This window comes from Culex quinquefasciatus, chromosome 2, assembly GCF_015732765.1.
Source record: "Culex quinquefasciatus strain JHB chromosome 2, VPISU_Cqui_1.0_pri_paternal, whole genome shotgun sequence".
In the NCBI taxonomy this organism is placed as follows: Eukaryota; Metazoa; Arthropoda; class Insecta; order Diptera; family Culicidae; genus Culex; species Culex quinquefasciatus.
Window position 1 is genome coordinate 151953710 of NC_051862.1, and position 25561 is coordinate 151979270.

General features: G+C 37.0%; 1 protein-coding gene across 17 annotated transcripts in view; it reads right to left on the minus strand.

Moving 5' to 3' along the window:
* The window catches only part of LOC6041618 (sodium/hydrogen exchanger 3), a 133305-nt gene that overhangs the window by 98444 nt on the left and 9300 nt on the right, over positions 1 to 25561 (minus strand). For 9 of the 17 annotated variants that reach the window (XM_038251225.1, XM_038251217.1, XM_038251222.1 and 6 more), the window contains exon 1: positions 8171 to 8652. The exons of 4 other annotated variants lie outside the window; for them this stretch is intronic. The gene's annotated coding sequence lies outside the window, so the exon portion shown is untranslated. Of the gene's footprint in view, positions 1 to 8170; positions 8653 to 25561 lie in introns of those variants that run through there. 4 more of the 17 variants (XM_038251226.1, XM_038251229.1, XM_038251216.1 and 1 more) reach the window with 3 other exon arrangements.

Consider the following 25561-nt stretch of genomic DNA (forward strand, 5'->3'; position numbering starts at 1 on the left):
CAGTTTTGCTGCTGAACCATCTCTGGCATTCACCTGACGTGGGCAGTATGCAGCAATGAAGAGTACTGGGCCAACCGAAGTGGGAATTTCCACTCCAACGGCCTCGATGATGTCCAGCTTAAAGTGTGGCAGCCGGCGTGGCTTGAGATCACGATGAACAGCGACAAGCACACCTCCTCCTCCAGAGGTGGTCCTGTCGAGCTGCGTCGCGATCTTGTAGTTTTGCAGATAAACTTTTTCACCGGGCTTCAGATGAGTTTCCGTGATGGCAGCTACGTCGATCTCCTTCTCGCGAAGAAAATCCACCAGCTCTAAATTCTTCCTCCTAATGGAGCAAGCGTTCCAATTCAGCAGCTTGAGGGACCTACGATCCATACTGGATGACGAACGAGGTCAGCACTTCAATCTGCTGGGTCTTGGTTTTGCATCCACGCAGTGCAGCGGACATCTGTTTGAAAATATTGAGGAGTTCGGTTGAGGTGTAAAGATCATTACCATTTTCCTCAACTGCTGGTTCTTGGGTTGGTCTTGGCTCCTGGCTGAAGCCCGGTGGTGGCGGTCTCGGCTCCTGGCTGGAACCCGGCCGTGGATGATTCATCTCAGCTCTCTTCCTGGGATCCAACGGCAACGGTGCCAAGTTCGGGACCTGGCGTCGCGGTTGAAGAGGTGGAAAATTTTGCTCCACCAGGGCTGGAGGAGTTCTACGACGCTGAGGCTGATTCTTCGTCGATGCTTGCTGCCGAATTTTCACGAACTCAGCTCTCTTGGGGCACTTTCGGTCGGTTGACGAGTGCTCACCGTTGCAGTTGAGGCACTTCACCAGCGAATCTTGGATGCACTGGGATGTGATGTGCGCATCGGTACCACATTTGGCGCAACGACGCTTCAGGTGGCAGTTCTTACCTCCGTGCCCGAAACCCAGGCAGTTGAAGCATTGTGTGACGTCACGATGCACTGGTCGGTATCGCTCCCACGACACGATAATGTTGAAAACCGCTCGAATTGCCTTCAGCTCAGGAAGCGTCGTCGATCCCTTAGCCAAATGCAGCAGGTAGAGCTGGTCACGGTACTTGATGTCTTTGTTGCGTCGGCTCATTTTGTGCACGGCCAACACATCCAGTTTCAAAACTTTTAGCTCGGCAGCTAATTCCTCCACTGGCATGTCGTACAGACCTCTGACGACGATTTTGTACGGCTTATCCATGACGACATCATGGGTAAAGTACTCCGCCTCGTTTTCGGTCAAGTAATCCTTGACCAGTTGATAGTGCTGCCTGGATTGCACCAGCACCTTAAATCCGTCCTGACACAGACGAATGTTGCCTTGGACTTTCCCAGACTTGATGAGTTCAACCAGCCCCGCACGAAAGTCGATCGTTGCTGCTGATTGCCTCACATAAAAGGAGGCAGTTTCTCCTTTCGCTGTTTCACTTCATTCTCCTTTGCTTCCGCTACCTGGTCCTCGTCAGGCAGTCCAGCAAACTTGTTGTTCTTCAATAGCTGCTCCTCGTGCGACGAAGAGTTCTCCTCCTCCTCATCCATCGGTACAGTACCGTCGCTCTTTTTCGTCTTTTTGCTGTTCGATGTCACTTCCAAAAGCACCTTCCTTTTGAAATCCCCGGTTTTTGGCCATCAGTTGAGGCCTCAACCTTCCTTTTGGAAATTCCCACTTTTTTGCCTGCTTGAGCCGCAGGTAGGGCAATATTGCCGGCGTTTTGCGCCGGGACGCGACGAGTCATGTTGATTCAGACAACCTTCACCAACGAATGCTCGGATAACAATCTGCGCAAAGCGGACAGTCAAACTTTCTGAGTGTTTTTCTCGAAACACCAAGTCGATTTCACGATATCTCGAGATGGGATGGACCAAATCGGCTGAAATTCTGGGAGAAGACTCTCAAGACATATCCCGTATGCATGACGAAGCCGGTTTTGAAATTTTGCTATTTCTAATCTAATCTAATCTAATCAGACCCTAGCGCAGCCAATCTTTCGAAGGGATCCTGGAGAGTGCCTTAGGTTAGATGACGCCTAGCACTCTTCTTGTCATTTATTAACATTTGTAGTGCGCCATTGCATCGGAATGCATTGAAACATCACAAGCGTTAAAGCGGCCAGGCCTACTGCGTAAAGCCGTATCGCAGAGATGACTCATAATTGGGTTGAGTTTGAGCACTGAGTGTTCGAACAACAACACAATTCTGAATCGACAGGGGAGGAAGAAGCGTGGGGACACACCACCATACGCTCCGAGATTTTGGTTGTATTCGTTGGGAGCACCATGCTAAGAAGGTGTGGTACTCCGGGACCCTCTGGGATGGGACATTGTATTTCCACGAATGCCCTGGACACTCTATTTGCCGTGGTTGTAGCGCCACAACTCGCTGTCTGTAACAGTATTCCTAATTCCAGTCCAAGCTTACCAAGTCGTCATGGCCTAGTGGTTAGCATTTTTGCTTACCAACCCAAAGGACGGAGGATCGAACCCCGCCTCGAGCGACTTTGATTTTTCGTTCATATTCATCATTTCAAATTCTGTGTACTTAACTTTCTCGTTGGGAGCAGATGGGAATCGAACACAGAACCATTCGCTTACAAAGCGAACACCGTAACCAGTCAGCCACGGTCGCTCCTGAAGCCGGTTTTGCAATTTTGCTATTAAAAAAAAAAACAAAAATCAAAAACTGGAGATCTTTTGATATGAAAAATACAAGCATATTTTTATCTTTTATTTTAATAATTTTTTTTTTTTTGGAAATCGGCCTTCGTCATGCACACATGACTGGTTTAACGAGTCTTCACCAAAATTTTGAGCCAATTTGGTCACGGCAGTGTTGAGATATCGTGGCACCCGTTTTTTGAAACTGTTAACTTCAAATTGCTATAACTCGGCAATGAAACAACCAAATGTCTTCAAATTTGTTTTGATAATAGATGAAAATGTATATTTCAATGCCCTGAAAACAAATTTTAAATAAAATAAAGTGTGTGCTCACACCAACCTCTGACTCTTTTGTCTATTTACACGTAGGGGAGAGTGAGGAGACTTGATCCCCTTTTTTTGTATCGCACATAACTCTGTCAATTTCTCACAAAACTATAAACTTTTTGCATGAATTGCAAGCTTAAACATTCATCTATGTTTGGCTAATAAGGATATTTCATCAGATGAAGTCTTCGAATCATGCCAAGCGTTTTAAAAAAATATTTTTAACCGGCATTTTAAAAATGTTAGGGGTAACTTGATCCCCCTTTCAACATTTTGAAGAAATCTTAAGCAAAATGTTTCTTATTCATCCAAACTTTTAATTTTCTATAAGTTACAGCAATTTCACATAAAACCTGTACGTTTGTGTTCAAAATATAACAAGTTTATTATGTTAAATATTTAAAAACTTAAAATTTTCTTTTTTAGACCAAAATTGAGCATGTTTACAAAAGCTGGTCATTTTTTTTACAAAAGTTTTGAAAAATGGTTCAAACTGCAGTAAGTTATGTACAACTATACTAAAGGAAACTATGTATGAAAACCCAGCTCAATTAATTAATGTTGAGGCTGATTCCAGTGACTGTAAAAGGCAGGGATCAAGTCTCCTAAACGCACTTTTTTAAACAATTGATTGTAAAAATAGTATGACGATAAATTTAACATCAAATGCGTAAGGGTTTTGGAGTTGATAAGTTTATCAAACAATTCATGTATAAAAAATAATTTTTTGAATAATTTTTGAGTGTTTGCTATACATATCAATACAAAGAAAAAAAGATCTCTTGGAAGTTTTTTGCAGCTCGTTTTAGAAAAATGTGTGTAACTGAATCTAAACATTTTTTAATTTTTTTCTTTGTTTTCTACAATGAGTTTTAGTTAATTTCGCACAACTTTCTAGAACAAAGCTAATTGTTTTACCCACATGCTGACGAGATACAGGCTTGGGATCAAGTGTCTCCGGGGATCAAGTCTCCCCACTCTCCCCTATGTAGCCCCTTAATAAATACCGTCATATTTCGGGGCACGCGGAAATCTTAGGTGACTCTGACTAATCAAGTCTTAAAAAGCTTAATCAACCGTGTGATGCCCATCAATTCCCGGTGCCCGTGTCACTTGCCAGCACATCTGGCATGTTACACTTGAGCACACTTGTCGTCGGCCCGATATGGCCGATCGATCACTGGATGCACTTTTCCCGCGGTTAGTCGCCCGGACCGACCATACTACAAATGCGATCCGACGTGGAAAATTAAGTGCATCTGGCGCTGACCAGCCAGCCAGCCGGCGTTCTGCGAATTTAATGAGTTTTTCCACGCCACGGCCCACATTGAATCCCCTTCTTTGGGATCCCATCGGGAAAAACTCTCGAGGCCATTAGCGGTCCTGGACCGTGTAGTTCGGAGAGGAAAAAGTACGAAAAAAAAACTTTGCAAAACATCTGCCTCGAAAATTGCACTCGCGGATGCACTTTTGGAGCATGCCCTCGAACGGAGGAGGTTCTACAACGTTTCACGGCTGGTAGTTGGCCAAAATAACTACACGAGCACTTGCCCTCTGTCAGTAACTGCAAATCTGTTCGTACGCGGAAGGGTAGTGGGACTTATTATCGGCTTTTTTGTTTTGGTTGACATAGAATTTTTTGATTAACAATTAATATTTGAAACTAGACATGAATAACAAAAAACACCTACAATTTATAAAAATAATCCTACACATTTTAACCTGGCCTTATATGGAACAACATCATCCATAGGATCATGCACCTTAGTTTTCCAACTTGCATACACTGCCTCATTTCGGGTAAATATTTGGATTGCAGCAGTTGGAAAAACAAAAGCCGGGCCGTGCGGTTCATTCCATGCAACTGAAATTTAATTTAACTTGGTTGAAACCGTTTAAACTTCTCACTTAGTTGTCCAAACCAGGTATTATTAAGATTTGTAAAAATATAAACACAATTCTGCAGGCTGACCTCAAAAAATCTGTATCTTGTGAGAATTTTCTGATCGATTAGTACTAACATTTAGATATAATATAAACTATTAATTTGGCTTATAACGGAAAAACTCAAAACTCTTAACTTTGCATCATAAACTTCAACCTTTGTCATTTCCCAAAAAAAAACAGAAAATTTGGCATCCCACCGTTCATTTGCACCACACCGTCGAAATTCGGAACGCCAATATGTTATACGACGGTGTGGGTGCCAGCAGGTGAATTACAACCAACTGGCGTTTGAGTGCATTTGCAAGTGCACTGCACAGCAAAAAAAAAATAATTTACCTTTTAAAAGCTGTAATTTAACGTCACAGGGCTGATTTATTTATGCTGAATTTATTTATGAAGTCCAATTTTTCTGAATATATATTTTTTAAAGCCTGGAATTTACCTTCTTTTCACTGTGTGGCGCAGCAGCTGGGTGAGTGTAGCACCTCTCGATATACCTAGTGGTGTAGTGTTTACGTTTAAAAATAGTTGACGCGACATGTTATTTTTGATTTATAGCAAACGGCCAAATAAAGCGCGACGCGAAACGTTTTCGGGTGAAATATTGGCGGGTGGGAAATTGAGCTGGAAATATTCTTTATTTTGTTTGTTTTGCAAAAATAAACTTATTCAAGATATCGTCGCCGTAATGCTAACTCGTCGTACGCGCATTTTGGGCCAAATTGAGTTAAGAACGCCATTTTGTGCAACTCACAATGCCTCATCTTTTGACCTTCACAGAACTCCCAAATTCGATTTCAATCCTGAGATATTCAATAAAAAAAGAAAAAAATCCCGTGCATTGTTGTCACTTTTCATATGACTGAAGTTTCAATCTTGTCGTGCTATCTTGACACACCCTGAAAATTGATGTAAGTGCGACAGTTGGCCAAAACGATTTCGGGGCAGAACGCGTTTGACACAGGTGCGAGCTCGACTATCGTAAGCATCCACTCCAGCAACCAAATTCAACCTAACTTCGGGGCGTGTTTGTTATTGTTTAAATTGCGTGCTCTTGTTTTTGTTTATTCAAGGTCAAATACTGAATCGAGTTTTTCTCGGAACGTCAAAAAGCGACATACGACAAGATTGCATGACTGCGTCGATATGATTTGAAATCGATGCCAGATTTACTGAATATAACAGGCTCTGAAGCATTTCAAGTTTGCATGAATAAAGCTAATTATTTTCTGGTCTAATAAACTTCAGTAAAGCACTCTTGCTTAATGGGATTTCAAATAAAAGATAATGACTTTAAATCGTTTTGCACTTTAAATACTTCGCTACAACCAGCAATTAGTTAGTAGTAAGAAAAAATCGACTAAAATAAAGTTTTTAAAGCACAATTTCAATGCAATAACATAATACCGTAGAGTGCCTAAAAGGGCACCTCAATGATGGTGAGCTCCATTCAGCGCCACTGACTGGTTTATACGGTCACTAAATTATTACACCATTATATGCAAATTGCCGGCCACTGGAATAGTACAAACTTGCACCCGCCATCTGGAAAGCACAGAGGCGGTTTGCTTTTGAGTTTGTTTGTTTCCTAGCCCGAAACAGTTCGCAATGGCTTAATGTACAAATTGTTTTGATTGTAGGAGAATTCTAGGAAATACTTTAAAAAAAATATACCCAGATTTTTTTTTCATTTCAGTTTGAAAATCTTGAAATTAAATGAGACCAGCCAGTAAGCTGTCTCCAACACGTGTTAATACAATGTAATGATTCTCTATAGGAAATTACATTCATGGAGGTGAAACGACGATGATCTCATCTCGTTGCTGAATAGTTGAAACGAGTTGGCCAATTAGCAACTTTCACGCAAGTCTTACAATGTTTGAATATTTGGGTAACAGAAAACGCTGAAGGGTGACCAGTGGATAATCACTAAATAAGATGCATTTTGTGGAGGTTTCCAGTACATCTTTCTTACCGGTACTTCACGTAGATACATATCAGTCAACTTATCATGGTTATTTGATTAGGAGCGAGTCCACGAACAGGGCATACCCCTTTGTATGGGATGTCGTTTGGACCTCACCAATCTGCCTAAAATTTTTAGGGGTTGTTTTTACACATAAAACTAGCATAAATAAGAGCACTCTAGGTTACCGGGAAGTGGGGCAAATCGGGACACAAATTTTGAAACGTAAAAACTCTGAAAAGGCTGTAAATTACGCAAAATTCAATTGAATTTCAAAATTCATAATGCATTTGAAAGAGAAGGCCGTTTCATTATTCGAGAATGACAGGAAAATTAATGTTGTCTTGTCATTTTAGTTTTTTTTTGCATTGACATGCAAAAAGGTGATCAGAGAATGGTTTTCAAACGTGTTTTTTTTAGGAAGCACATAAAAAATTACATAGGGCTTAAGGACCCTATTATAGAATCAAAAGAAATCACTGTTGTATGTGTCACGAGTTATCAGCCCTTTTTATTGATTTCTATCTCTATATTTCAACATTATGACTCGAAACGATAAAGGTTATACAAATCAATAACTTTCATTGAACGCTCGTTAAACACCACAAATCTGACTCAATCTTTGCCACCGTAACGTTAACGTTATGTTATTACACCCGCTTTCAAACTATAAGAGTAAAAGCAATTTTATTGAACCATAAAAACCTTCACATCCATGCTGCGTCCATGCATTCCATGCATTCCATGCATCGTCATCAAGCATCGTCAGCCAAATCGAAAAACCTTAGCCTTGAAGTCGAAGTTGGCTTCTTTGAACACCTTTCTTCCGATGCACAGATGCATCACCGCACGAACCCTGACGTTGCAAAGCCTGCTGAGCTGTGTGATCGACCCATATCACGATATGCCGGCATCGCCGTCGGTTCCGCCGGTGCTTCCCTCTCCGTTATGTATACGAGGAGTGTCTTCTTCGTTTGATGTTTCGTACGAGTTTGTGTGCCTGTACATATGGCAAGCATGGCACGAGGTTTCCGAAAAAACGCGATAGACCCAGAATAGGTGCACATAACGAACCGGGTGAAACCAACAAAAAATGTGGAAAAGTTCAACGAAGACATTCGTGCAAACATTAACCGTAACACCAACACTAGTTCGAGCATGCCGTCAGCGCAGTTCCAGCAACGTATGCAGTGATTCATTCGTGGGAAGTTTTGTATTATTGTAATATTTTTGCTTAACAAATTTCACCGACAAAGTAGTCCGTGTTACCTGTTTTGGAATCGATTTTGGAGAAATCCCCCCGTGTCGAAGCCGTAGCCGCCCAAACGCCTACTGTTCAGCTGGCGAACGCAATGCGTCACTTCGTCGAGCTGTCACTGGCAACAGTGCGAGCGATGCATGCACGTGGTCCGCTTATATACAGCGCCGTACATAGCCTACTGTTAGCCGAACTACACGGTAGACCTGGGGTTCCGGTGTGTGTGCGAAAGGAGCGGGAACGACAATGCCAAGTATTTCCTCCGGCTAAACGCTACAACACCGTCGGAATCACGTACGCGTCACTGACCTTCGTGTATTTTGCAGGTTTTGCTCTTCAGGTAGCCAAAACAACAGCAGTTCCAACTTCTCAAACCCCCCAACAAGAACCAGAAATCAACCCGATATTGGTCCGACACTCCGGAACGACTACGACGGAAGCAAGCTCGCGCGCGGTTTCAGCAGACAACCGTCTGGGAAGACAGCTGAATGAAAACTACACCCTTCGACTCCGGACGGAACGGAGAGTCGTGTTTTGTTGTTGTACAGCGCGTCCCGTTCTTTTTTTTTCTCTCGATGTATGCTGTGTGTTATTCTCATCCGTTGTACAACTTGCCAGCAATACGACGAATGAACTCGACGCTGTCGGACGGACGTGAATGGGCTGGCACGAATGAATCAATATTTACAGAAAACGGACACATACACACAGGCACGTGGGTTGGTTGGTACGAAAACTAAGAGGCGGCACAAATGAATGAATATTTGATACGGTTTTGGCGCTGGGTGTTGTGTTTGATTGTAGGGATGCCAATGAATTCAAAATAGAAGATTCAGATGACTGGATTAAATTTCGAACGAGTGGCGGCTGCTCTCTGACAAATTTGGCAGAAATTCTGCAAATCTGGAGTTCTTTTTTTTTTTTTTTTTGTTTGAAAAGGTCCAATAAACAAAATTTTCAGTTTTTGCTTTTTAGATGTTTTTTAATACCCCTGACTCAAGGCGTTTTCAAAAACACCCAAAATTCAAAAACTTGAAATTTGGTTTATTAAATGTAATATCATCAATCACTTACAGTAGTGCTACAAATGGCTGGCAGTAGCTTTGTGATCATTGTTTAGCAGTGGAGTTTGTTTTGGATGTAAGAATTAAATTCATCCTGAAACAAACAGATTCCGTCAAACCAAACCTATTCTTGAGTGGTGTAGTGGTAAGCGTGGTTGCCTCGCACCCTAGTTGGACTGGGCTCAATCCCAGTCGGCCCCGGTGGCATTTTTACGCCTTCCGTCGGATGGGGAACTAAATATCGGTCCCGACCGAACCCAGAGGTTAGGTCATTAGGTCAGCCCAGGCATTTAGAAGTCGTCTCCCTGGAAAACCCTGTCTCGGTAGAGTCGCTGGTCGGCAGTTGGACTCACAATTCAAAAGTCGTCAGTTTGAATCCCGAGGTGGATGGGGAGCCTAGGTGTAAAAAGATTTCCTCACCGTTTCAAGCTTTTGCACACCTAGTTTCGAGAAAGAATTTTCCATTATATCGAACTATTTTTTTAATTTATTTCATGGTCTAAAGTGATCTGAGAACATGGTATCAAAGATGGCGGCCAATATGGCAGCGACGGATGTTTGGATTATTAATATGGTAAAGAGACAGGCTTGAACAATTTGAGGTCGATGCTTCGGACAATCGAATGTGGACTGTATTGGTGCTCAATTGTCACATTTTAAATTTCAAATATATTATTCACAACCCTAGTTGTTTTGTTTGCTCATTTGGTACACGCGATGTGTTCACACAACTTTGAATGAATTGTGTACACACAATTTGGAGTGAAACGTTGAATAAGAACTGGAAAACAGTTTGACTGAATTTAAATATTATTATTTTCTAATACTTAGAGGTGTCATATTCGTAAAGACACTTTTAATTATAATTCGTATTACTTAATATATATTTTTTTAAATCGAATCAGATTTTGCCCTCAAGGTTAGTCTTCAATAAGATCCGGGAGCATTGTACCAACACAGAGCCAATCTGCAAACGGGCCGGGATTTGTGCCATCGATTTGCGAACACGTGCAACACCGCGTACACAAGACACGAATACACTAAAAGCGCTTATCACACCAGTTGGTTAACCGTTAATTCATTCACCATTAATCGGGCTACCGCGTAAGTACACTGGCTGATCGGAGTTGTAAACAGTAGAGTATAGTGGACGGTTGGGTGGCTTACAAGTGCACACACATACAAACACACACATAGGTGGTGCTCGTAACCGCAACCGTGACCTTAACCGAGGCCCTGCCGAGCACGCGATTGGCCCCCAAAACGGCCGGAACGGATCGGTTGGTGGTGCGTTGGAGAGTTGGGGATGATAACTTGACTCTGGTTATAAACCGCAGAACTATCTTGAATTGCTAATAATAGATAGTAGAAATGTCAATATTATGACATTCATAAGATAATTATTGGGTTGGGTCCTAAAACTAAGCTTAAATTGGCGATGCTATTGTTTCTAACGATAAAGCTTGTTTTTCTGAGTACAATTACCTTTTGTTCGACCGCAAAGGATTTTAAATGGATTTTTAATTCAATTAAAAAAAATTAACTTCGCGGCCCTTCTTGACAGAAATTGTCCTACTTGACACTTCGTTCCAAGGGGACCATAGTTGATCCTTCAAAAAAATGTTGTCTATTCATTTTTATTTTATTTTATTGCATTAAAATGAAAAAAGTGACCAGAAATGGGGTCTAATCGTGTTTTTTACCGTTGTACATAACTATTTAGGACCCTATTGCAAAAAAAAAACAAACTCATTTAAATTTAAGTTGAAAAATAAAGAAAATGTAGGTATTGAGCAATTCCAGCTAAAATCAGGAATTTTTCTGGTACTTTTGTACCCGACCCTCTCCGATTTCAATAAAACTTTGTAGACATGTTATCCTAGTCCTATATGAGCCATTTTTGTGTACTTATCCTAGTCCTATATGAGCCAATAGCACTCGAAAATAACATTTGAGGAGGGCGTAAGGTATTTAAATATTTTTGTATTTTGTAATTTAAAAATTACTGCATCTCGAAGCCGTTGCGTCGTATCAAAAAGTGGTCAAAGACAAACTTGTAGGAAATTGGACGGGCTTCCTGAAAAAAATACACTGAAACAAAAATACACGCCACATCTATGAGATTTTTTGATTTTTAAGCCTAAAACTTAAATTTAAAGGTGATGTCACGGTTTTTTTTACGTTCAAAATTTTTGAGGAAATAGTCTAAAATATTACCAGAAGACTGTCGAAAAATTCAGGATGGTATGTCTCTCCTAAAAAAATACCAAAATCATTTACTAAAACTGTTTTTTTAAGTGGTCTAAACGTCAAAAAATTTTAAAAACCAGTATAGGGGTCGATTCTCCAGACAATTTTACAAAAAAGTCTCCATATTGACCATTGTCCTATGTCCAATCCTTGGGAAGATACAGCGGTTATAAAAATAAAAATGTTGTAAAAACGGGTGTTTTGGTGGTTTTTGACAAAAAAAAATACCATCCTGCATTTTTCGCCAGTCTTTTGGTAAAATTTTAGGCTATTTCCTCAAAAATTTTGAACGAAAAAAAATCGTGACATTACCTTTAAATTTAAGTTTTAGACTTAAAAATCAAAAAATCTCATAGATGTGGCGTGTATTTTTGTTTCAGTGTATTTTTTTCAGGAAGCCCGTCCAATTTCCTACAAGTTTGTCTTTGACCACTTTTTGATACGACGCAACGGCTTCGAGATACAGTAATTTATAAATTACAAAATACAAAAATATTTAAATACCTTACGCCCTCCTCAAATATTATTTTCGAGTACTATTGGCTTCATATACACAAAAATGGCTCATATATGACTAGGATAACATGTCTACAAAGTTTCATTGAAATCGGAGAGGGTCGGGTACAAAAGTACCAGAAAAATTCCTGATTTGAGCTGGAATTGCTCTATTGAAGCATTAACATTTGAAATGCCCCTATTTTGGACCTAGTACCAAATTTTGGACAGTTTTGGACCCAAGCGTCATAATTACGGTGATTTCATCAGCTTCTAAACTGTTTCTTGTGATCGTTCTCTTGAGTCAAAAGATAACAAAATATTATTGAAATACTAATTAGGCCCGATTCAACAGAGATCAAACGAATTCTATTAGGAAATTACCATTTTAAAAATGAAAGCTAAAGTCAATTGTTTCAAGCACACGGTGTTAGATGGCGAATCCAAAATAGATCAAAAGGTCCTACTTTTTCTGTTTAGGTCCAAAATACAGCCAAAACCATTTAACATTTTTCACCCGTGATAACAAGCTGATAAGAGTTACACAAACAATAGATATTCTAAAGTGTAGAATCTACAGTAAAGTGCATGAAATAAGCAACAAAATCAGCCGCAAATTGCGTGTTTTGGTTAAACTTAAGGAAAAGCCAGAATAAGGTGGAGCTTTGCATCGTACGCCCAAAATAGGGACATCTATCCTACCAAAAACAAACAAGCCACCGAAAATTAGCTGCAGAGGAAAGTAGATCCTGATAAAAAGTTACGTGACTCGAGAAATTAACCAACAATGACAGTAAACTAATTAGCATATCTTCTTCCCAAAACTGAAGGCCAAAGCACACCAAAATTCCTCGCAGCTGGGATAATTACTTTTTGTAGTAATAAATTTCACTACTTTCGTTTCCAGGGCTCGCCAGTAAAAATAATTTAACCTTGCATTTATTTTCCCAGTTGGAAACAAGCGTTTCGTAGAGCTCCCTTCACACACAACAACAATATCGCGTGACAGCAGCTGTTGGTATGTGGAAACACTTGGCTCCTTTGAGAAAAGCTGCTGCATCACTTTCCACGGACAATGTAGAGGAATCTGGAAAATTTTCAGCGTCAGCCCTCAGCAAAGGAATGTGAAAATCGATTTCTCACACAAGTTTTACCCCTCTCAGTTGTCTTGCCATTTCTTAATTTTTTTCTATGAAGTACTTTTTAACAAATATTCGAAATAAATTTTAAAAAAGGATTCGGAACAAAAAAAACACATAACGTATAAACAAATAATCATGATAAAAGCTTACAATTATGTAAGCGAAACAGAACATCTAAAAAATCGAACAAAATAAGCCAAAAGTGGTAATCGCCGTCATGTTCCACCCCCAAGAAAACCATTTGTCAAGGGCTTGCCATCACTTATGTGTGCTGTTGTGCGAACAAAATTAGCTTTCCAAGAAACTTAAACGTCAAGATATTTTCTGCATAGGGATATTCAAACAAACTATTACTCCCATTTTTGTTTGGTTTTACAAGTGACTTTCAAGAATACTGGAATGTATTAAAAACATCAAATTACAACCAGTATCAAAAACCAACATAAACACCCTTAATCCACCAACCGACCAAAAGAAAGCACGGAAAAAGGAAAAAAAAAACGCTATTCATTTGCGGAAGTGGATTTTCCTTTTTGTGTTTTGATTTCTGGGTTTCGCGTGCTTTCTTCAGTGGCCGACGGCGGTTGTGGATGTACCAAGAGTACCTGCTATACTTGGTAAAGGCCGGGAAGAAGAAACAATCCGCTTTGAAGGGGTTTTCCATTGTGATGGAAATCACGTACCGGGGTTTTCTGGGGAGCAGGAAAGTTCGAGAAGGTTATGCCAGCTACACTTGTAAAGGATTAAACATGGCTTGTTTGATCGTAAATGTGCTCAGAACTATTAGGTTGAGGTTTTGATTTCAGTTTAGAGAATGACCATATTTTAATACATTTAAAATCATTTTAAACCTACAATCATATTTTTAAGCACCGTCATCATGGGTGACGTTGGGCCACACAAATTTCTGCATTTTTACATTTTTAAGGTACTATTTTCAATGGTCAAGGCCAATTAAAAAATCATACCAAACATTATTCAACCGGTAGACTTTTCTCAAAAGTTCTATTTTAAAACATGTGGTTGGGTTAGCCACATGACGTCCAAGTTTTTTTTTAATATTTTCAGGAATGTATAAAAAATAGATTCGTTGGAAATTGTAATAAACATAATCTGGGGTGACTTTGATAGTGTTTCTTAAAAATTTCAGTATAAAGATGTTTAAATTTATCCGATTACGTTAGATGAACCATTAGTGAGGTCATTTTAATGTTTCGTTAGGAAAAATGCAGATTTATTAAATAGTTTATTAGCCTTTGGTAAAATGCATTAATGTCAGCTAAGATGAATAAAAAGTTAGAATATTATTTTTTCATTAAAAGCCAAACATTGTTGGTTCCAAAAGCCAATTTTGAAACAAGATTTTTTTCCACATTCACAAATCTTGTTCTACTAAAAATGAATAAAAATGTATTTTTTTTAAATCCTGTTTCAAAAAGACTTAAAACTTGTAACGATTTAAACTCTTTTAAAAAAAAGTGTCATTTTGAGGGTATTTGAATGATCCTATTTATCAATGTTAAAACAATTATAGTTAACTTAGTTTTAAAACTTTTCATAATTTTGTTAAACACTGCTATTTAAGGTTATTTGTACGCTTCTCTACCAAGCTCAGTATATTCCACAACAATCCGTTCGTATTTAATTCGCATTTTTAATTCTTAAAAATTATTAGAACTTAAAAATCGGACAGTAAGATATCAGGGAATAGCTTGGCGTCATCCATAAAGTATGTCACGCAAAAATCGGCCAAAATTAAAACCCCCCCTCCCCCCTATGTCACACTTTGTCACGCAGGGTCAAACCCCCCCCCTTCAAAAGTACGTCACATTTTGCCACACCTTGATGAACACCCTGCAGAAATTTTTCTAGTGTCCCAGACTATGCCTCTACGCATTTTTTACAATTAAAATGATACTGATGCCATTTTATAGTAGAAAATATGAAAACAAGCAAGAGCGTACGTACTTTATGGATGACGCCTTAGCAAATAATAAAATTTGAACAAAATTATTTTTAAGGGTTTCCATCAATAGTTTAAGAGCGAGTCCACGAACAGGGCATACCCCTTTGTATGGGACGTCGTTTGGACCTCACCAATCTGCCTGAAATTTTCAGGGGTTGTTTGTACATATAAAACTAGCATCTGGCCAACATATGAGCACTCTAGGTCAACGGAAAGTGGGGCAAATCGGGACACAAATTTTGAAGGTTCAAAAACGTCAAAAATCGTAAAAAGGCTGTAACTTGGGCAAAATTCCATTTAATTTAAAAATTTAAAATGCATCTGAAAGGGCTTAAAAAATGCAACAAAATGCAGGATAGAGCACCCCGATTGGTTAAATCTAAAGGGAGTTATTGACATTTTAGTGAAAAAATAGCACAATTTTCAAACTCAAATAAAAAAGTGTTCCATCCAGATATCAACTCGGTTCGACCTGCAGCTTGTAGGGGACATCTGGGACTACCATCTGAGACTGAGAACGCTTTGGGTAAGGCAGTTTAACATATTAAATAGATACTTTTACCTTAAGTGAATTTTTTGGATGTAAATTTTTGTTCGGGGGACCCCTTAGATCCTATTTTCTGATGATAATTTTATCATATTCGTGTTCCTGAGACAATTTCACAATAGAAACATGCATAAAAATGTTTATTTTCATCCATTTTAACCCTTTAAAAAATGAAAGTTAAAAAAAATTGAGATGCTGCTTTTTTTCTGGTGTCATCTAGTATCCTTGGAAACGAACTTGAATTTCAATAAATGTGAATCGAAAATTATATAAAATGTTCATATCAAGGTAACTATTGCTGCGCTTTCCCGGGCAGACGGTAATAACAAAATTAATAATATTTCAATAACAAATCCTGTTAAAATAACAAAAAGTGTTATTATTTTATCCTGAACTTCAACTTCAAGAAGAAAAAATAATAACAGTTTCTGATAAAATAACAAGATATGGTATTGAAGTGAAATTATACTGAAAATGTTTAATAACACGCTTATATGTGGAAATGTTATACATTTCAAAAACGCTCCTAATAACAAGATTTGTTATTCGTTTGGTAGGGGAACAGCATCTAATTCCAGCGTGCCTCTAATGTTGGCAGGTCAGAACTTTGACATGCAATTAAAGCTAATTAAAAGCGTTTTCAACTGAAATCGAGTGATAAATAGCTCAATAAGAAGTGAGCAAGCAAGTTTCTACCAAAAGTTTTGCAAAATTAGTTGTTTAAATAGTGAAAATCAGCAAATTGGATGGAGTTAGGAGCGAGAGCTTAACCTGCCAAAGAACCGAGAATTTCCCCTATTCTGACTTTGAAATAAAAATACCATAATGCGCACAAATGGAAAAGTGTTTAAGTGTCCATAACACAATCTGTTATTATTTTTTCTTTTGTTAAATATGTTTAGATCTTTGGTATAATTTTGTCCAATTTCGTCGGGGTCATTATTTTGGCCATGAAATGGGGTCCTTAAGCTAAAATTATTCTAAAAAGTTGAAATTTTGAAAGTTGATTTTTTAAATTCTTTGATATACCCCCTAAGGGACTTTGCTAAAATTGGCTAGCACTATGGGATAATTTCGACCATTTTCATCGGAGTCATTATTTTGACCATGAAATGGGGTCCTTAAGCTAAAATTATTTTAAAAAGTTGAAAGGACTTAACTAAAATTGGCTAGAACTATGGAATAATTTTGAGCAATTTAATCGTGGTCATTAATTTGACTGTGAAATGGGGTCCTTAATCTTAAATTTGTCTGATAAAATCAACTTTTGAAAGTTGTTTTTTTTAAGTTTGTTATATTCTCTAAGGGAATTGATTTATTTATTGAGAATTTTTGAAATGTGAATAACAAAAACTGTTATTATTTTCACAGAGCGAGGAATTCGGAGCTGACGCTGAAGTTCGAGCTGGAGTGAGACCTCAGAGACGACATCGGATTCAGCTAATTTTCAGCAACTTTCACTTGGAGTCGGAATCTGTGAAGTCGGGTATTTTTGGAGAGCTGAAGTCGGCGCTGACGTCATATACTGCATCCAGAGTCGGAGTTGTCTTCAAAGTATGGATTCAAAGTCGCTTGAAGAAATCCGACTCTGCAATCCTGACTAGTACAGAAGAGTTATGGCAACTGCAGGTTTATTTGCAAATAAACCAAAACAAAAACTATTTTTGTTATGGAGACATACAAGTTCAATAACAATTTTTGTTATTATGCTGCTCCACCTCTCCGCACAAAATAACAAATCTTGTTATTCCTTCATGATTCCTTCTGTGTGATTGGTTTGTTATTGCAATAACAACATAATAACACGTATAGTGTTATAAAATCATGAATTATTTGATATTTTGTAAATTTTCGGAAGAAACATAACTGTAAGGGACTATCCATAAACCACGTAGACTTTTTTTTAAACTGGCCTGGCTATTTATATTTTCTGTTAAGGATAGGGTTCATTTTAATAGAACTTTAAAAACGATGTATTACCTTTAACGTTATACATCCAGAGTCCCGAGTTTGTATCCAGCCCTGAAGTATTGTCTTCAAAACTATTTACAACAGCTGCTTAATAATATTGTTGAAAAAATAATCTCAATAGCAAATTCTTCACTTGCAAGTTCTATCATGGAAGTCCCCTATCCTCATAAAAGAACATAGTCATGCATCCTTTCTTCCAAAAAACATTGAATTTGATTTAATACAGCTTCCGGTTAGCTAATATTTCGCTTAAGGCTTGAGGTCAGGCCGGCGGGGCGATTTTTTCGCTTTTTTGTTTACGTTATTGTCGCTCTCAGCGCGAGCGGCGAATGCGACGAAAACTCTCTCGTTGCTGTGCCGTGCTGCCAGACTGTGTGTTTTACACTATAGGCAAGACACGAATTCAAAACAGGTGCTTATTGTTGGTATCAAGAAGCAAATTATACTAATTTGGGGTCGCTGAACTCGAATATGACCTCAAAAATACTCCAAAGTACACAGGGAATGTGTAATCCAAGATGGCGTCCAATATGGCGGTAGAAGAATATTGGAAATGTTTATACAGAAGTTTAGCAAGCAATCAGCATCTCAAGTTTAACTAATTTGGGGTCGCTGAGCTCGAATATGACCTCCAAAATACTCCAAAGTACACAGGGAATGTGTAATCCAAGATGGCGTCCAATATGGCGGTAGTAGAATATTGGAAATGTTTATACAGAAGTTTAGCAAGCAATCAGCATCTCAAGTTTAACTAATTTGGAGTCGCTGAGCTCGAATATGACCTCAAAAATACTCTAAAGTACACAGGGAATGTGTAATCCAAGATGGCGTCCAATATGGCGGTAGTAGAATATTGGAAATGTTTATACAGAAGTTTAGCAATCAATCAGCATCTCAAGTTTAACTAATTTGGGGTCGCTGAGCTCGAATATGACCTCAAAAATACTCTAAAGTACACAGGGAATGTGTAATCCAAGATGGCGTCCAATATGGCGGTAGTAGAATATTGGAAATGTTTATACAAAAGTTTAGCAAGCAATCAGCATCTCAAGTTTAACTAATTTGGAGTCGCTGAGCTCGAATATGACCTCAAAAATACTCTAAAGTACACAGGGAATGTGTAATCCAAGATGGCGTCCAATATGGCGGTAGTAGAATATTGGAAATGTTTATACAGAAGTTTAGCAAGCAATCAGCATCTCAAGTTTAACTAATTTGGGGTCGCTGAGCTCGAATATGACCTCCAAAATACTCCAAAGTACACAGGGAATGTGTAATCCAAGATGGCGTCCAATATGGCGGTAGTAGAATATTGGAAATGTTTATACAGAAGTTTAGCAATCAATCAGCATCTCAAATTAAACTAATTTGGGGTCGCTAAACTCAAATATGACCTCCAAAATACTCCAAAGTACACAGGGAATGTGTAATCCAAGATTGCATCCAATATGGCGGTAGAAGAATATTGGAAATGTTTATACAGAAGTTTAGCAAGCAATCAGCATCTCAAGTTTAACTAATTTGGGGTCGCTGAGCTCGAATATGACCTCAAAAATACTCTAAAGTACACAGGGAATGTGTAATCCAAGATGGCGTCCAATATGGCGGTAGAAGAATATTGGAAATGTTTATACAGAAGTTTAGCAATCAATCAGCATCTCAAGTTTAACTAATTTGGGGTCGCTGAGCTCGAATATGACCTCAAAAATACTCTAAAGTACACAGGGAATGTGTAATCCAAGATGGCGTCCAATATGGCGGTAGTAGAATATTGGAAATGTTTATACAAAAGTTTAGCAAGCAATCAGCATCTCAAGTTTAACTAATTTGGGGTCGCTGAGCTCGAATATGACCTCAAAAATACTCTAAAGTACACAGGGAATGTGTAATCCAAGATGGCGTCCAATATGGCGGTAGTAGAATATTGGAAATGTTTATACAGAAGTTTAGCAATCAATCAGCATCTCAAGTTTAACTAATTTGGGGTCGCTGAGCTCGAATATGACCTCAAAAATACTCTAAAGTACACAGGGAATGTGTAATCCAAGATGGCGTCCAATATGGCGGTAGTAGAATATTGGAAATGTTTATACAAAAGTTTAGCAAGCAATCAGCATCTCAAGTTTAACTAATTTGGGGTCGCTGAGCTCGAATATGACCTCAAAAATACTCCAAAGTACACAGGGAATGTGTAATCCAAGATGGCGTCCAATACGGCGGTAGTAGAATATTGGAAATGTTTATACAAAAGTTTAGCAAGCAATCAGCATCTCAAGTTTAACTAATTTGGGGTCGCTGAGCTCGAATATGACCTCAAAAATACTCCAAAGTACACAGGGAATGTGTAATCCAAGATGGCGTCCAATACGGCGGTAGTAGAATATTGGAAATGTTTATACAAAAGTTTAGCAAGCAATCAGCATCTCAAGTTTAACTAATTTGGGGTCGCTGAGCTCGAATATGACCTCAAAAATACTCCAAAGTACACAGGGAATGTGTAATCCAAGATGGCGTCGTTCTGTGTGCTTTGGGGTATTTTTGAAGTCATATTTGGTTATAGCAACCTCAAATTAGTTGAGCTGGTGATTACCTGTTACATTCCCGAATAATTTATTTCAATATTACATCAGATTAGTTTTTTCTTGAATAATAATATATTTATTATATTTTTATATTTTTATATTTTTACATTTTTAATTTTTTTTATTTTTATATTTTTATATTTTTATATTTTTATATTTTTATACTTTTAACATTTTAAATTTTTTTTATTTTTAAATTTTTATATTTTTATATTTTTATATTTTTATATTTTTATATTTTTATATTTTTATATTTTTATATTTTTATATTTTTATATTTTTATATTTTTATATTTTTATATTTTTATATTTTTATATTTTTATATTTTTATATTTTTATATTTTTATATTTTTATATTTTTATATTTTTATATTTTTATATTTTTATATTTTATATTTTTATATTTTTATATTTTTATATTTTTATATTTTTATATTTTTATATTTTTATATTTTTATATTTTTATATTTTTATATTTTTATATTTTTATATTTTTATATTTTTATATTTTTATATTTTTATATTTTTATATTTTTATATTTTTATATTTTTATATTTTTATATTTTTATATTTTTATATTTTTATATTTTTATATTTTTATATTTTTATATTTTTATATTTTTATATTTTTATATTTTTATATTTTATATTTTTATATTTTTATATTTTTATATTTTTATATTTTTATATTTTATATTTTTATATTTTTATATTTTTATATTTTTATATTTTTATATTTTTATATTTTATATTTTTATATTTTTATATTTTTATATTTTATATTTTTATATTTTTATATTTTCATATTTTTATATTTTTATATTTTTATATTTTTATATTTTTATATTTTTATATTTTTATATTTTTATATTTTTATATTTTTATATTTTTATATTTTTATATTTTTATATTTTTATATTTTTATATTTTTATATTTTTATATTTTTATATTTTTATATTTTTATATTTTTATATTTTTATATTTTTATATTTTCATATTTTTATATTTTTATATTTTTATTTTTATATTTTTATATTTTTATATTTTTATATTTTTATATTTTTATATTTTTATATTTTTATATTTTTGTATTTTTATATTTGATATTATGATATTTTGATATTTTGATATTTTGATATTTTGATATTTTGATATTTTGATATTTTTATATTTATAATATAAAATTTTTTGTATTTTTGTATTTTTGTATTTTTGTATTTTTGTATTTTTGTATTTTTGTATTTTTGTATTTTTGTATTTTTGTATTTTTGTATTTTTGTATTTTTGTATTTTTGTATTTTTGTATTTTGCATTTTTGTATTTTGTATTTTGTATTTTGTATTTTTGTATTTTTGTATTTTTGTATTTTTGTATTTTTGTATTTTTGTATTTTTGTATTTTTGTATTTTTGTATTTTTGTATTTTGTATTTTTGTATTTTTGTATTTTTGTATTTTGTATTTTTGTATTTTTGTATTTTTGTATTTTTGTATTTTTGTATTTTTGTATTTTTGTATTTTTGTATTTTTGTATTTTTGTATTTTTGTATTTTTGTATTTTTGTATTTTTGTATTTTTGTATTTTTGTATTTTTGTATTTTTGTATTTTTGTATTGTTTACTCCTGGGACACTACAGAAGATCAAAAATACCTTTACATTTTGGTAGACTTGTATCCGAATCTCCTTGAGGCTATCCGGATATGATCTGAGGTCAAAAACTACCCACCTCCGCCTTGTTACGACGGCAGATCCATGGGCCATAACTCCCGGGACTCTACAGAAGTCCCAGAACATCACCACGTATCGGTAGACAAGTCCCTGAGTCTCCCTGAAGATATCCGGATATGATCTGAGGTCAAAAACTACCAACCTCTGCCTTGTTACGACCGTTGTCCCATGGGCCGTAAATGCCGGGACTCTACAGAGGACCCAGATCATCATTACGTATCAGTAGATAAGTCCCTGAACCTCCCTGAGGCTATCCGGATATGACGTGACCAACCACCTCTACCTTGTTACAATGGTAGATCCACGGGCCGTAACTCCCGGGACTCTACAGAAGACCCAGAACATCACCACGTATCGGTAGACAAGTCCCTGAACCTCCCTGAAGATAGCCGGATATGATCTTAGGTCAAAAACCACCGACCTCTGCCTTGTTACGACGGTAGATCCATGGGCCGTAACTCCCTAGACTCTATAGAAGACCCAGAACATCACCACGTATCGGTAGACAAGTCCGTGAACCTCCCTGAAGATATCCGGATATGATCTGAGGTCAAAAACCACCGACCTCTACTTTGTTACGACGGTAGATCCATGGGCCGTAACTCCCGGGACTCTACAGAAGACCCAGATCATCACCACGTATCGGTAGACAAGTCCGTGAACCTCCCTGAAGATATCCGGATATGATCTGAGGTCAACAACCACCGACCTCTGCCTTGTTACGACGGTAGATCCATGGGCCGTAATTCCCGGGACTCTACAGAAGACCCATAACATCACCTCGTATCGGTAGACAAGTCCCTGAACCTCCCTGAAGATATCCGGATATGATTTGAGGTCAAAAATTACCCACCTCCGCCTTGTTACAATGGTAGATCCACGGGCCGTAACTCCCGGGACTCTACAGAAGACCCAGAACATCACCACGTATCGGTAGACAAGTCCCTGAACCTCCCTGAAGATAGCCGGATATGATCTTAGGTCAAAAACCACCGACCTCTGCCTTGTTACGACGGTAGATCCATGGGCCGTAACTCCCTAGACTCTATAGAAGACCCAGAACATCACCACGTATCGGTAGACAAGTCCGTGAACCTCCCTGAAGATATCCGGATATGATCTGAGGTCAAAACCACCGACCTCTACTTTGTTACGACGGTAGATCCATGGGCCGTAACTCCCGGGACTCTACAGAAGACCCAGATCATCACCACGTATCGGTAGACAAGTCCGTGAACCTCCCTGAAGATATCCGGATATGATCTGAGGTCAACAACCACCGACCTCTGCCTTGTTACGACGGTAGATCCATGGGCCGTAATTCCCGGGACTCTACAGAAGACCCATAACATCACCTCGTATCGGTAGACAAGTCCCTGAACCTCCCTGAAGATATCCGGATATGATTTGAGGTCAAAAATTACCCACCTCCGCCTTGTTACGACGGCAGATCCATGGGCCATAACTCCCGGGACTCTACAGAAGACCCAGAACATCACCACGTATCGGTAGACAAGTCCCTGAGTCTCCTGAAGATATCCGGATATGATCTGAGGTCAAAAACTACCGACCTCTACTTTGTTACGACGGTAGATCCATGGGCCGTAACTCCCGGGACTCTATAGAAGACCCAGAACATCACCACGTATCGGTTGACAAGTCCCTGAACCTCCTTGAGGCTATCCGTATATGACGTGAGGTCAGGAACCAACCACCTCTATCCTGTTACGACGGTAGATCCTTGGGCCGTAACTTCCGGAAGTTCTTGGAGAACTTCAAACATCTCTACAGGAACAATAGAGTATCTTTGGATGACCTAAAACATCACTACATACAAAATTCCCCGAGACACCCTGAAGCTACGCAAGCATGACCTCCAAGTCGAAAATACCTCATACTAGTAGACGCCGAAGGTTTGATGATAAAATATTTTTCGACAATCAACATACCATGATCACAAAACCCTTAGTCGACATAACAAGAAATCGACATAACTGACATAACATGCCGGTGGTCACATGCTATTTTGTCGACTTTCCCCAAAAATAGTTTCACCAAATATTATGTTCAAAATAAAAATATTGTACCATAAACTTTTACGAAGAAATACAAGAAATTATTCTGGCATCACTGTAACCGGACCCAACAGCAGAAAAGCGGGAGAGAGCGTGAGAGTGCAAAAACACGTGGAAATATTTGCTTTCAAATTTTTTTTCGGAAATAGCCAAATATGCAAATATTTGTTAGGCAAACTATGACTTTCTATACACCAAATTGTAGGGAATTATCTCGACTACAACCTAATAAAATATCATGCCTAAATTTGTGTTTTATAAGTACAAAATATTCATGCGAATTCGACATACTACCAAAATATGCCACTAAATAGCCAATATTTTACGTAAAACTCAATCAATCATGTTCAAATTTTACCCAGAGATACTTTGGGATGTTGTCAACATATGTTAAAGACGGTTTTTTGAAAAACATCTTAGAATTCGAGAAATAAATATTCTCCCAAAAAATTTGGATTTGCTGCCCGATAGCCTTAAGAGTCAATAAAAGCATGGTCTCTTCCGAATTTGTCTTCCAGTTAAAGCTCAGTTGAATCCTTTTGATGTAGTTTATTTTCAAAACCAAACTATGTTTACTATCTTGAAGTTTTCAACCAACAAAAAAAAACAGATAATCACAACAGAGAGTGCTGAACCAAATCATTCAAGTATTTTGCTACATTAATTTGAGCAAATCTCTTGGAAATAATCCAATCATCTCCAAGCTGAGCAATTCTCTACCAAAACCGGAAATGGATTTTATTTGTATTTTTTGATTTGGCTCAAACTTTGTGGGGGCCTTCCCTATGACCAAAGAAGCCATTTTGCATCATTAGTTTGTCCTTATAAATTTCCATACAAATTTGGCAGCTGTTCATACAAAAATGGTACGTATGTATTCGAAAATCTGTAACTTTTGAAGGAATTTTTTAATCAATTTTTAATCAATTTAATCAATGTCTTCGGCAAAGTTGTAGGTATTGTTAAGGACTATTTAGAAAAAAATAGGTACACGGAAAAAAAAATTTCCCGATTTTTTTATTAACTTTTTTTTCACAAAAACTCAAATTCCCAAAATACGTATTTTTTGATTTTCGAGATTTTTTGATATGTTTTAGGGGACAAAATCCGCAACTTTTGAGCTATAGAGAAACATGGTCAAAAATCTGCCGCCGAGTTATGATTTTTGAAAAACTGGTGATTTTGGAAAAATCGAAATTTCATACATAAAATTTTTTGACCTCATTTTTATGCAAAATTGATTTTGCAATCGAAAAGTACTTTACAGATTTTTGATAAAGGGCTATAGCCACCGAAAGTTTGATTTTAGCGAAATATTTGCAGTTTTTCAATTTTTAAAAATAGTGACCATGAGTGACCATTTCTAAAAATATGTTTTTGAAAAGTTCAGAAAATTTGCTATAAAATTGTCTAAGAGACATTGAAGATTGGACCTCTGGTTGCTGAGATACAAAGACACGAAAATTGAAGTTTTCTAAGTCTCACCCAAACAGCCCACCATTTTCTAATAACGATATCTCAGCAATTAATGGTCCGATTTTCAATGTTAATACATGAAACATTCGTGAAATTTTCCGATC